Here is a 13295-nt window from a genome sequence, read left to right on the forward strand (position 1 = left end):
CTTGGAATATAGGTTCTCTGTCTCCACTTTCTCATTTATCTCAACTCAATCCTCGAAACTTGCCTTCAGAACCCTAACTGTAGAACAAAATTTTCACTTCTCAAAGGAATTAACGTTTCAACCATTTAATCCACCCACTCCCCTTCAGTCTTCACTCCATGAGTTTCCTTTTCTGTCTGAAACTGGCTCCTCATCCCAATCTTAGGAACTTGCTTTTCACCATCCATCAACTCCCCTACCTAACTACTCTCTTCTCCCAGCACTGTCTAACTTGTGAGCTCTCCTTTCCCTTCTCCTAGGAGTAGGAGACATAATGCATGAATCTACCCAAGACTTTGTACCCCTGGGCAATATTCCTTTGAAGATCCTTTGTAAGCCAAAGACCAACATGTCAGGTTCACTTTTCTTACTGCCTGTTAGAGACCTTCACCTCTACACATTTCAAATCCAGGATGTTCAAATCTAACTTTTCAGCAAGCCTACTTGTCTTTCCCAGAGACTAGGAGAAAAATCTAGGGGTCATCTTCAATTACATCCCCTTTTGCAATTTCCACACTTTGTTACATGATCTTGCAGATTCCATTACCACTGCTTTTTGTCTGAATTGTTTCCAAACATAAGGCATAGTGCTATATATCCAGCCTCTCCCTTTTCTGACCCCCGAACACCTTCTGTACTGCTTTCAAAGTAACCCTTGAAAATGTTGGATCACTCCCCTGAGAAATGAAACCCAAATACTTTAACATGCTAGTCCAGCTCCCTCTTATTACACCTGCTCATAAAGTCATCACAAGGATAACAGCGGACACTTCAGCCACTAGAGGACTACTCTGCCATTGTCCACAGCTGCTACTTCTGCCTGGAACATCCTTCTCCATCTTTTGAATTCTCTACACACACCAAACCAATGAGAACTGCAAATTGTGTCTACAGTGTGAAGCCTTCCCTGTTCTCTCAGTCATTTCTCTTTTCTCAATGAGACTTAGAACCCAGTGATATTAAGATAAATAAACACCTTCAATATGCTTACAAGTATAAGAGTCCATTTTATGCCAAGCACCACATTCAGGATACAAAGAATATACCATTCCTGCCTTGCAGAAGCTTCTGCAGATGAGGAAGATAAATGGTTAGCACACAACATTGTAGACAGAGATGCCCACCAAGGCCCAGGGAAGGAAAAATGAATTCAACCTAGGGCTTCAGGGCAACTTGAGAAGAGTAATGCAAAGTGGTGCCTGGAAGGAAGGATAGTGGTCAGGGCAGAGTGGGCATGAAGTAGCTCAGAGGCAGAGAAAAGCACACAGAGAGGCAGCAGAGACAAGTCCCATTTCAAAGCCTCAGTAAGGCTGTTGTCTCAAATTCAAGTGCATCAGGGTAGGAGGAAAAGCTGGAGAGACAGGTAGGAGCCACACCAGTTACTGTATCTGTCACCTATTGCCACATTGATGCTTGATAAAAAAAAAAAAAGCATCCAAAAGCTGTAGCTTGAAATAATAGCCAATTGTTCTTGCTCATAAGGCTGAGGGTCAAATGAGTGACTCTTCTGGTCAGAACTGGGGTCACTTAATCTATCCGCAATTCTAATGTGCATTAGGGAGATAGACACTCCCAGTGATCTTGGCCAAGCTTCTCACAGGCTAGGGAGGCAGCTGGCTGCCAGTGGTCTAGGACAGCTTGGGATTTCTCCATATATTGTATAGTGTTTGCTAACATTCCTGGCTAAAGCTAGTCCCATGAATGAGCCCAGAGGCAGGATGGGAGGGAACTACAAAGGTTCAGGGCAAAAGCTATCATCGCTAGGAAGAGCCTGAATGTAACCAATGCACTATACTGCCCGGAAAAATAGTTTGAACTTTTATATTTACATGTTGCCATTCCTATGGATTATAAACTCTGGAGCACAGGAACTGTATTCATTCTTATTATATCCTCCTTAGTAGGTGGTGTAATAATATATAAAAAGTAAATGCTCAGTAAATTTTGACAGAATAAAACTGAAGCCCTAGTTTACATAGTAGTTTATTATATATACCTTAGATCATATTTTCTAACCCTTTTTCAATATTTATATTTTAATTTATTTCACCCTTGGAATGCATAACTCTATAAATGTATTATCTTTTATGCAAAATAACAGTTCTAGTTCACTGCCCAAAGAATCCTTCTTAATTCATCCAGGCTAATTCTAACGATGAAAGGAATTGTGAGAAAACATATGGGGCTTTTCCCTAGCCCTTCCTATTTTTCAAATTCATGCTGGCCCTCACCCTTAAAGAGAAAAGAGTGCAAACCTGTTAACCAGCCTTCCAGCTGTCTAAATGAAGATTTTTCTTCTCTATACTCCTCTCTGTCATTCTCCCATTCTGGAGGAGGGACAACCAGAACTGCCTTCAGGATTCCAGAGTTTCCTGCTTTGGTTTGGTCTGAGATTTCCAAAATGCCATTACAGACATGCTGCAGCATGCAGATAGGCCCAACCAAAGCAGTTCATAATTATGCACTGAAAACCAAGCCACCAAAAGCCCAATGCTCTGTGTATCCTGCCTTCTTGTGTTCGCATTCCTGGCCCCATGATCCCACCACCACCACATTCTCATCTAGAAGTGCTACCTGAGGAAGTGGCTTTTCTCTAGGGACCAAGTGGCAAATACTTTGAAGTCACATTTGACTCTTTCCTTTGTTCCACACTCCATACTCAGCTCCAGCAGCAAATCATCTCGTCCAGAACCTGGCCACTTCTCTTACTCCCACTGCTACCATCCTGGCCCACACCACCATGATTTCTTGCTTACAAAAGTAGCTGCTAAGCACTCTCTTGTCTACCATGTTTTCTACACTATAGCCAAAAGTTAGTCTGGTGCATTGCTCTGCTGCCCAGATTCCACAAGGGATTCTTCTTACTCAGGATAGCAACAAATTCTTACAGTGATCTCTAAAGATCAGCATGATTCTCCCTCACCTCCATATTACCACCTACCACTGCCTTCGCTGCTGTTTTGTGCAGCCACAATGACCTTGGCGCTCTTGCAAGTGACAATCATGCTGCCCCCTTAAGTGATTTGCCATCGATGTTCTTTAGCCTGGAGCACAGTTGCCACAGATACCTGTATGACTCACCAGTTCTCAGTTCAAACATCATTTTATCAGAAGCCCTTCCTTCTCTTACTACCAGTAATTAATCAACACTCTTGGCTCTCTCCCTACACCATTACTCTCTATGCCCTCCCTATCTGACTATTACCTATTTATTTGCACATGCTTGTTATCTTTTCCCCTTCCAGCTAACATTAAAATGACTGACAGCAAGAATCTATTTGTCTTAGTCACTGTTTTATCTCAACAGACTTGATACATGATAAACCATCAATAAATATTTAAATCAGGCAGCAGTGCCCTAATCACATCGCATGGGAGCATTAAGTACAGGCCTACTCAGTGAGATCGGTTAGCTTGTATTTATCCCTGCTCTTTCCAGTCTATTCCTCAAAACTACCCAAGATTTACATTTGCTTGTGATACTAAAAGTCTTGAAAATGAGTCCCAGAGTATTTAAAAGGGATCAATTTTATATATTTGACTTCAAGGAAATGGAAAGAAAGTTTCCAGCCAAATTCCTAAATTAATGTGCACAAGAATATAATAAAATTGTCTAATCTCCGTGGAGCCACTTGGGTAATTCTGAGTGTGGAGCGATAATACCACAAGCTTCTCTAAATGCAAAGCAGATACTTACCAACCTGATCCCTTAATACCAAACAAGTGCCAACTTTTAAATATACATTGCTATTTTCTACATGTCCAACTCTAAATCATCAAACTAAGGATCCTCTGAAATTCTTGGCACCTTGTCCAGGCTTAACCAAGCTACTTCATGTCTATATATTCTCCAGAGCAGCTGAATCTGGGTATCACTAACCAGAAAAACTATCACTGTCAAAAGGTAAAATCATCTTTGAGTTACCACCATAGGGCCATTGGGCAAGCACTCTCAGTACTTTAATGTTTTTGTTTTGTCTGTTTTGATTCTGCTCGTATGATACTTTTCAGGTATAAGGCAGTGGTCTCCAAACAACATGCAGGTGAAATCCAAACAGCATGCCATCCCATTTACTTTATTTTACAAAATTTTCTAAAGTATTTTTTTCCTAAACAGGCACAGGGACCAGGGGGTCGATCCATGGACCTGCCATACCAGCCCCATCCTTGGGGCTTGCTGAGACCACAATTGAGCCTGGGCATGGTAGCACGCACCTATAATCCTAGTTCTTGGGAGGCTGTAAACAGGTGGATCACTATCAGTCCAATCTAGTAGTGAGACCCTGAACAGCCTATAGGCCCTTCTCTAAAATACAAAAAAAAAAAAGTTTATTCTTCCTGCAACTGAGTATAGATACTGTTACACAAAAGTCTATCAAGATTCCTCTTGTAAAGAGTTTAGGCATAATGGTAAACCAGCAACAATCACCATAGGTTTCCTGAAAGAGAAGCACTTTGTTCCATAAATATATGACATCCAGACAAAGGTAGTAAATTAGGCTGTCTTCAAACCCAGACAAATATACAGGCTGTGCCCTTGCTGGGGTTACTTTCATGAATACTCCAAGGTATTGTTTTATCGTAATGAAGATGGCAATGTTACTTATGCCCTTTTTTTGTATTATCAATAATTCTAGCACTGGGCGAGGGATATGGGTCAGCCATACAAGGGCCTGCCTGGCAAGCAAAAGGTCCTGAGTCCAAAAATAATAATAACAATAATAATAATAATAATAATTCTAGCACTTAAAAGTACACCACAAACAGAAGATTGAGAGCTTCTAGTATAACATGAAGCTATATATTCTTATGGAAGACCTGGAGAATAGGTATGGATGTATTCTGAGTTCAGTTATCTGAAGATACAACTTCACACAGCATATGCAATATGCAGAACATGTAGTTTAAGGATGGATTCTACATCCACAGGCAATTTTCAGAAATGAGTAGTGAAAGGAAATTAACCAACCCTAAATCCAGTGACTCTGCCAGAGAATATTATATAACCTTAGAAATTCTCTACTCTAGTTTGTGCTTTGAGGCATAACTATCCCTGAGGGTTCCCAAAATAGAAGACTGGCCATCACAGTGTCCAAAAATTCTAAAAGTGTCTCTCTGCCATATATCTCTCTGTCTTTCAACTAAATTTTAATGGCAGCATTTTTTCTCCTTGAAGGTTTGTGTCTGAACCAAAGGACAATGTCAGGGTCTCTCCTGGAGAAGTTCTTGTTTCAGCAAATTTTAGAAGAGAAGCAAGCATGAGGTCTTCCTTCCTCTGTCAATCATATTCATTCAAAAATAAAGGACCGGAGGTTGTAGGGAGGAAAGACAGGGGTAGGGAGAAAGTAATGTCATTAGTTGTTCCCCAGCAGCTGGTCTTTCTCAGTAACAACTGTTCATGCAAAACAAAAGATCATTTCAGAAAACCAGGGATACACAGGGAGAAGCCAACAGAAAGAGATCACACAAGCATATTTTAGAGACCAAGTAGCTTGAATCTGCTTGAGCCAAGTTAGGTTTCCTAATTTCATATACCAACTTAACACACCTTAATGTAATGACATAATGCAAATATCCTAACAAACATACAGAAACTTACACCAAGTATTGACCATATGTCAGGCTTCTTCTCTTCTGCCATCTTTCACCAAGCTAGAGATAAAGATAAAAGATATTCTGACACAGGGAGGCAGTACAGCACAGTGGTTAAAAGCACAGTTCTGGTGTCATGGCCCCAAGGTGAAGCCCCAGTTGTGCCTTTTACTATTCTGTGACCTTGAGCAAATTTTTTAACCTCTGCAAAAACTTAGTTTCCTCAACTGCTGAAGCATAACTGAAATTTATCTCCTTGATGGTTGGTGGTAAGAGTGAAGAGAAGACGCATGTGAAGTGTGAGCACCATCATAACTAGCCCATAAAAAGCACTCAGTACATGTCCACACTTATGGTCAATAAATGTATGAATAAACAAACTCTTTACATGTCCTTAGGCTTCCATTTTTGAAGGAAAAGGAGAGAGGGAACTATCTGGAAGCAGTCACCACATTCTTGTCATGTCAGCTTGTTGAAACAGAAAGCAATGATTCCAGCTTGCTGCGTTCATACTTGCTGTTGGGTCAAAGTCCTGCTGCACAGCTGTGCTTACCACGAGGGGCTGGAACCTCACTTCACTCTTTCCAGAATGTCCCTTTTGGGGGGGACTCCAGGACACAGCAGCTACCATGCTTGTCCACATGGGGGGTGTTACATGTAAATACTCAGGTTGTTGCCCCTCAGGAAGTAAGGGTTACAAAACTCTGCAGAGACAGTCTCCCAGGGCAAAAGTCCACAGTGGTAACAAGAGATAAGCCTGGGGCATAGGGCCAAGGAAAAGAGCCAAAAGGCCCTGTGTGCACAGAATGAGTTTTATAACGTTGGGCTCAGAAGTAAACACTACTTTCCCTTCCAGTGGCTCACAGACTCCCTGAACATCCAGACCAAGGGTAAGAAATCTAGTCACAGGTAATGTCCAATTACTGTATCTAATGATGTGCTACTAAAATGTTGTAAAAATGCTTTCTAAAAGAACACAGAATGCATGAAGATAAAAATAGTTGCCTGTGTCAGAAGTTATACAAGTACTAAATGACACTGGCTTAGCTGGCCTAAAACCAAGTGAAGCCCTTCATCCTGTACAAAATTATAGTGCTATCATTATGCTGTAATAAGCCTCTATAAACAGGGCATTGTGTTTCTGCTGAGTCTTGCACACACACACACAAAAAAAAAAATCAGGATCTTGGTTCCTTAGAGAAAAAGGGAGAGATATATTTTTTTAAATCCTTTATTTATTTATTTATTTGGTACAGGGTCTCTCTACGCAGCTTGGACTCCCAATGATCCTCTTGTTTCAGCCTCCCCAGCACTGGGATTACAGGCATGCACTACCATGCCCAGTCTCAGTGGCCGGCATGGTGCACTGGGGTTCCAGGGCTCACACGGCTTGTGGTACCAGGGATCAAACCGGGGTCTCTGCACTTGCCAGGCAGAAGCTTAGACCGCTGAACTATCTCCCCAGCCAAGAGATGTATTTTTGCATTTATGGGTGCGGATATTCGATCAGTCTCACAAAGTGTACACTTGGCACATTGTTTTTAAAATTTTTACTTTCTGGTTTTTTTTCTTTAAATTGTGACTCTCACAGGACATCAGCTTTGACCAGATTTGAAAGTTTTGGTATGTACAGAAAGTGCTGCCACCTTTTGTTTTCTAAATCTTCAGAAGAACACTTGCTGTGCATAACTGGTTTGATAGACAAGAAGCATGGTCAAAGAGAAGCCAGCACTGAAATAACACAATTCTGCCTTTCGCTGAGCTGTCACCAGCAACAAATGCAAAACCACACCCGAACGCCATGTACAGATTCACAAGTGCTAGTCACGTTTTCAAGACTCTGATGCTAACAGAGTCAGGGACACATACTGGTGCACACAGGCAAGCCCAATTCGAGAGGGTTACATAGGCTGTCATTAAGAAAGGTTAGTCACTAGCTGGGGACACACAAAGGTTGCTGTAATTCAACTTCAACATTTTAATTTTTTTAGTTTGTATTCCCTCTAGTTAAGGTGGCACATTAGGCTACAGACTGTCTACAATTGCTTTTGCCCTAATATAATACTTTTTGCCTGTTGTTACCTTGCCTATCCTATTCTTTCTCTATGTTAATATTCTGAGTACCTATTTTTCAGTTTTTTTGTTTGTTTGTTTGCTTGCTTGCTTGTTTTTCAGTACTGGGGATTGAACTCAGGATCCTGCACTTGCCAGACAAGCACTTATTCTACTGGGCTATCTCCCCGGCCCTCTTTTTTCAGTTCTGAAAACATAAAAAATGAACTTTTATCAATAGACTCTATTTTCCAAATTGATTTTATTGTGAGTCTCAGCACTAAATCTCTCTTAACTTTTAGCTTCTTGTTGCTTTCACTCCACAAATAGTGCCCATCAGAGCAGAAGGCAGGAAATGGCCAGTGACATATATAAGTAGGAATATTTGTACCTTTGAGGAAATAACAACTTAGCACTACCACTTCTCAAGTGCTACAGTGTCCCTTGCTAAAGGCTTTAAAATATGATTTCCTTTCATCTATGCAGTACTTTTTGAAGCAGAATTGATTATCTTCACTTAACCCTAGAGCAAATTAGGACTGAAAAGAATTAAGCAATCTGTCCAGGGTCATAGATCTAATAAATTGAACAGACAAGAGTTAAATTGGGCTGACAACATACATTACACAATGCAGCCTCCCAAACTCCAGGTCTGTTTGCCCTGGGCAAATACTATGCTTGTATTTCAAAAGCTAAGGAACAAAAAAGGTGGAAAGCCATTACATGGAAAAAAAGCAGATGGAAAATTTTGCAACTTTTGTACATGCACAAAGTTTACCAACCAATGATTTCACTCTGTGAGATCCTTACAGGGCTTCTAAGCCATTCTTGCTTTCAGGAAGCTAACATTTTCATTGAAAAGACACCTAAGAATGCAGGTTGAAGTCAAGCAAGTGCTGCAATAGAGGCATGCACAAAGTATGGTGTACATGAGCATAAAGGGAGGAATTTCTTCTAACTGCTTGAAACACAGTTGGAACAACTTATTTTGAGTACTAGTCATTAGTATCACATCTGTTTTAATCTACTCATAAAGAACATTTGACGTATGTTTGTCAAAATTAATGTACTGTATATTAAATTTGAAGATTCTAAGGCTTTCAAGCCAGTGAACTGAAATATCTGTTCTGTACTCTCAAATGTTATCAGTAGTAATGGAAATTGGCCTAAAATTTTTAACATTATTTTTGAAAAACAAATCAGTGACGTGGACCAGACTTTCACAGTTCATTTACTGTACTGGTAAGTTCTTAAGGTAAACATATACATATAAAAGCTTTGGGAAACAACCTAAAATCCATCAATTGGGGGTTAACTAAACTCTGGTACATTTATAGCAGTGATGGCAAACCTTTCAGAGCTTTCAATGATACAAACAGCCTGCTGCAGCAAGCGAATCATAGGTTTGCCACCAATGATCTATACTACAACTGCTATGTAGCTGTTAAACAGAATACCTGTTAAAACCAAAGAAAGTCTCCATGGCAGATTGATAAGTAAAAAAGTACAAAAGAGTATGATGTCCTTTACATTTTAAAGTCTGTATGTAGGGCTGGTAAGATAGCTCAGCAGTCTACAGTGCCTGCTTAGGCAAGCTTAGGCAAGCACAGGGACTAAGGTATGATTCCCAGCACCACATGCTGCACCAGGGCAGGCTGAGACAACTACAAAACAATGAAATAAAGTATATATTTAGATTGTCAAATGAATACATATACTGGGTAAATAAATGCAAAAATATTGGGAAGTTGGAGGTTTTGGTTTTTTGTAGAGTGGAGATTAAACCCAGAGTATTCACACTGAGCCACATCCCCAAACCTTTTTTTATTTTTTATTTTGAAACAGGGTGTCAACTAATTTGCCCAGGCTGGGCTCCAAAATCCCCCTCCCTCAGCCTCCAAGACTGTTGTGTTTACAAGTTTACACCATCATGCCCAGCTGAGAAGAACATTTACCAAAATTTTAACTTTGGTAGGAAATCAGGATGCTTTTTTATTTTTAATAATCTTCTTCACTGCTTGTTTTTTCTGCATCTGTGTATTATTTTTTACTCAGGAAAGAAAATAGCCTTATTTGAGAGAGAAAAAGAAACTGTAACTCCTTTATTACTACTATAAAATGATATCATTTGAAACATTGCCAAATATACTTCTATGGAAGTAGTAGGACTCACCTTGAATAAGCCATCCTCTTCATAGCTAGTAGAATTGAACTGGATAGACTGGTCATGATCAGAAGAATCGTAACTACCTCAACATTTGTGTACACGAGGTTGGACTGGGCATTTTTGTTCTTCAGTACAGACAGAACGTCAAAATGACCCAAAAATTTCATTTAGCATACAATGTGTACTCTAGGTGAAAAAAATTAAGTCCACATCTCTTATTCAAATTACCCTAGAGGCAACACTGGACAAAACATCACTAGCTTTGTAGGTCTTTCTACCGCTAGTCTGCTGACTTCATCTGGCTTTGCGTCCCAAAGCCCAAGCCTAGAAGAAATATAATACACTTCTATTCTCCTTGTTTTTCTGTACCAGTGATTCTGTGTTTGCAAATTAAATGACAAGGGTGTCCAAAAGGCATTTCCAACTTTGCACACATTCTAATACACAGCTTCAAAATCAATTCAACTAAGGAAGCAGGCATTACAGTCTCATGAACAATAAACAACTTTGCTTACTTTAAAGAGTGAAGCTGCTGGTTGATGAAAGAAATCAGTTGTACAAACTGGACTTTTATAGATGTGTGAAATTAGGCCTCTTCCATGGTTAACACTGTAAGTTTCTGTTATTTACAATTTTTTAAAAATGTGCTCTTGAGGTTTAAAATATTGTCTGGTTCTCAAAAGATGACATTTCGGCTTAGAATTTATTCCAATTATGGAGCAGGTGTTTTGAGGCATTTCTGTTATCACTAAAAAAACAATTGTCAATTTTTAGAATACAGTTAAGTAGATGTGATGTAAACAACCTGTCCTGACTACTTTCTCCCATGGCTGGGACCAAATGCAGAGGTTCCCAATAAAGGGAGGAGGCTGGGGTGATAGTTCAGTGGTATAAGAACCTGCCTGACAAGCACAAGGACCCAAGTTGGATCCCTAATACCACATGCGGTGCTGGCCCAGAACTCCGGGTACACCCTGACACCCTGAAACTGAGCATAGGGGCACACACCTGTAATCCTAGTGCTGGGGAGGCTGAAAATAGGAGGATCACTATGAGTCTGAACTGCATAGCAAGACCCTGTATCAAATAAATAATTTTTTAAAAAAATTAAGGGAGGAAAGAATCATTTAGTTTATAGGTTGTAGAGATTTCAGTCCATAATCAGTTGGTTCCAAAGCAAGGTAGCATGGCACAGGGACACCATTCATGGTGGCAGAAGACAGCAAAAGCAAGAAGAGCCAAAGATGAGGAGTGAGTGAGCCTCCTTCCCCCCCTTATAGTGTACACAGGCTACCCACCCCAGGGTGGGCGTGGCACTATACCCATTATCAGCCCAGCATTCAACCATTGAACCATGACTCAGTCACAAACTCTAGAAGCCCACCCCATGATTCACTAGGCTTTAGGGGACATCTAGACACACATCACAACACCACCTCATGCCAAGTTCAGAGAGGAAATGAAAATGCAAATAACTTCATAATGAGAAGTAGAAAAAAATCAAGAGGAGGAGGAAAAGGGGGACAAATGAAGATTTTAAAAAAGTGAACTTAAAAATACTGTTAACAAATTCAGGGGAAATAACCACAAAAGAAAAAACCAGTCTCTATCATCAAATGACAGAATGATCCAAAAATGTGTGTAATTTATGTATAATATTCAATGAATTTCCCCACATTGTCTCAGGTCATTCTCTCTGTCAATTTGAACTATTTATATCATCCATTCTAAAACAAAGATAACACAGCTTTTATGCACATATCTGTGTTTGTTTGTTTGTTTGTTTGTTTTTGTTTTGTTTTGTGGTACCAAGGATCAAACTCAGGATCTTGTGCTTGCCAGGCAAGCACTTATTCCACTGAGCTATCTCTCCAGTCCTAGATTCTGTTTCTTTTTTTTATGCATACAGCAGAAGTTCAAAAACAAATCATTTTCTACAAAAGCGTATAATTTTTTAAGTATCCCAAAGACAAAATGAAAAGGCAAGCAAAAAAGTTTTTGGATTCTCAAGTAATTCAATTCACTTTTCCATGAATGTCAGATGTTTGAATCTTTGGCAGGAAACTTCTAGAAGTTTCTCCAATAACAAATTCTCACTCTTAATGCATATTCCAGGATTTTTAAAAAAAAGAGAGAGCGAAAGAGAAACTTTGTTGACCACTCTGAAAATTAAAGAAAGAGGCAGTGGTTGGCTCCACCGAAGAGCATGGGCCAGGAGACCAGCGGACTTGCCACTTACAAAGAGCATGAGCTTGTGAAATTTGAGAGCCACTGAGCCTCTGAGCTTTACTGTCCCACATTAACAAAATTGCTTTCAGAACTTTCAAACCAGTTCAGCTCCTGACCTTGTTATTGTTCAAATGTGTGTGAAATTGAACTGTGCACTTACCCTTCTTGAGTCTGTCTCCTCATTCAAGAAACCAGAATAAGAATGCACACTTCACAGAGTTGCTGTTGACAACTAAATGGGAAATTATAAACTGCGCTCACAAAGTGCTTCATGTTAGCTCTCTTCTTCACATACTTGCTTTCCTGCATATGTGCCGTATTTCATATATACTTTATGATATCTTTAAATCATGATTTTCATTCATTTTTAAACCTTTGTTTTGAGATAAAACTTACATACGATAAAGTATTGTGTGAAATACACTAGATCATATATATGCAAATAAGCTTCTCAAAGTCCGATATAGAATATTTGTTTCTGAGAGTAAGATAAAGAGCATGTATTTCCAGCACTCCAAAAGAATCTGGCACAGGGCCGGGGAGATGGCTCAGTGAAATAAGTGCTTCCCTGGCAAGTGCAAGGGCCTGAGTTCAATCCCCGGTTCTGCAAAAAAAAAAAAAAAAAAGAATCTGGCATGTCACATGTGCTCAGTACCCCTCATAATCATTATTCTGATTGCCAAAGTTATCTTTAATCTTAAATATTTTAAATGATAGAATATCCACACCAAGGAATAAATACCAATGGTTAAAACAAAGGATGCAGCTCTCTTTTCCAGCTGGAACCATGGAGTTAGAAGAGAAGAAAAAAAAAAAAAAAAAAGGTTCCTGCTGTGCCAGAAACCCTTAAGAAAAAGCAAAGCTGAGACCCAGAGCGCAGGCCCAGCTAGTGAGAGAGACGACCTGGGCCGCGGGATCCTGAACAGACCCAGAGCGCAGGCCCTGCCAGTGAGTGAGACGACCCAGGGCCTGGCGGGATCCTGAACAGACCCAGAGCACAGGTCCGGGGAGTGAGTGAGACAACCTGGGCCGGGATTCCTCTTTCAACCCAGGCTGCAGGCCCAGCACGGAACTCTTAAGCAGAACTCCCTGCAAAGAGGCTAGAGGCAAGACCAACCCCGCTGATTCAGGAACAGAACATCTTCCCAGAGAGACACAAAGGGTTCAACTCTAATGCCTGCAGCAGAAAGAAGTGGAGCACAGCAGCCAGATCCAA

This window comes from Octodon degus, unplaced genomic scaffold (assembly GCF_000260255.1).
Source record: "Octodon degus isolate 3935 unplaced genomic scaffold, OctDeg1.0 scaffold00016, whole genome shotgun sequence".
NCBI lineage: Eukaryota > Metazoa > Chordata > Mammalia > Rodentia > Octodontidae > Octodon > Octodon degus.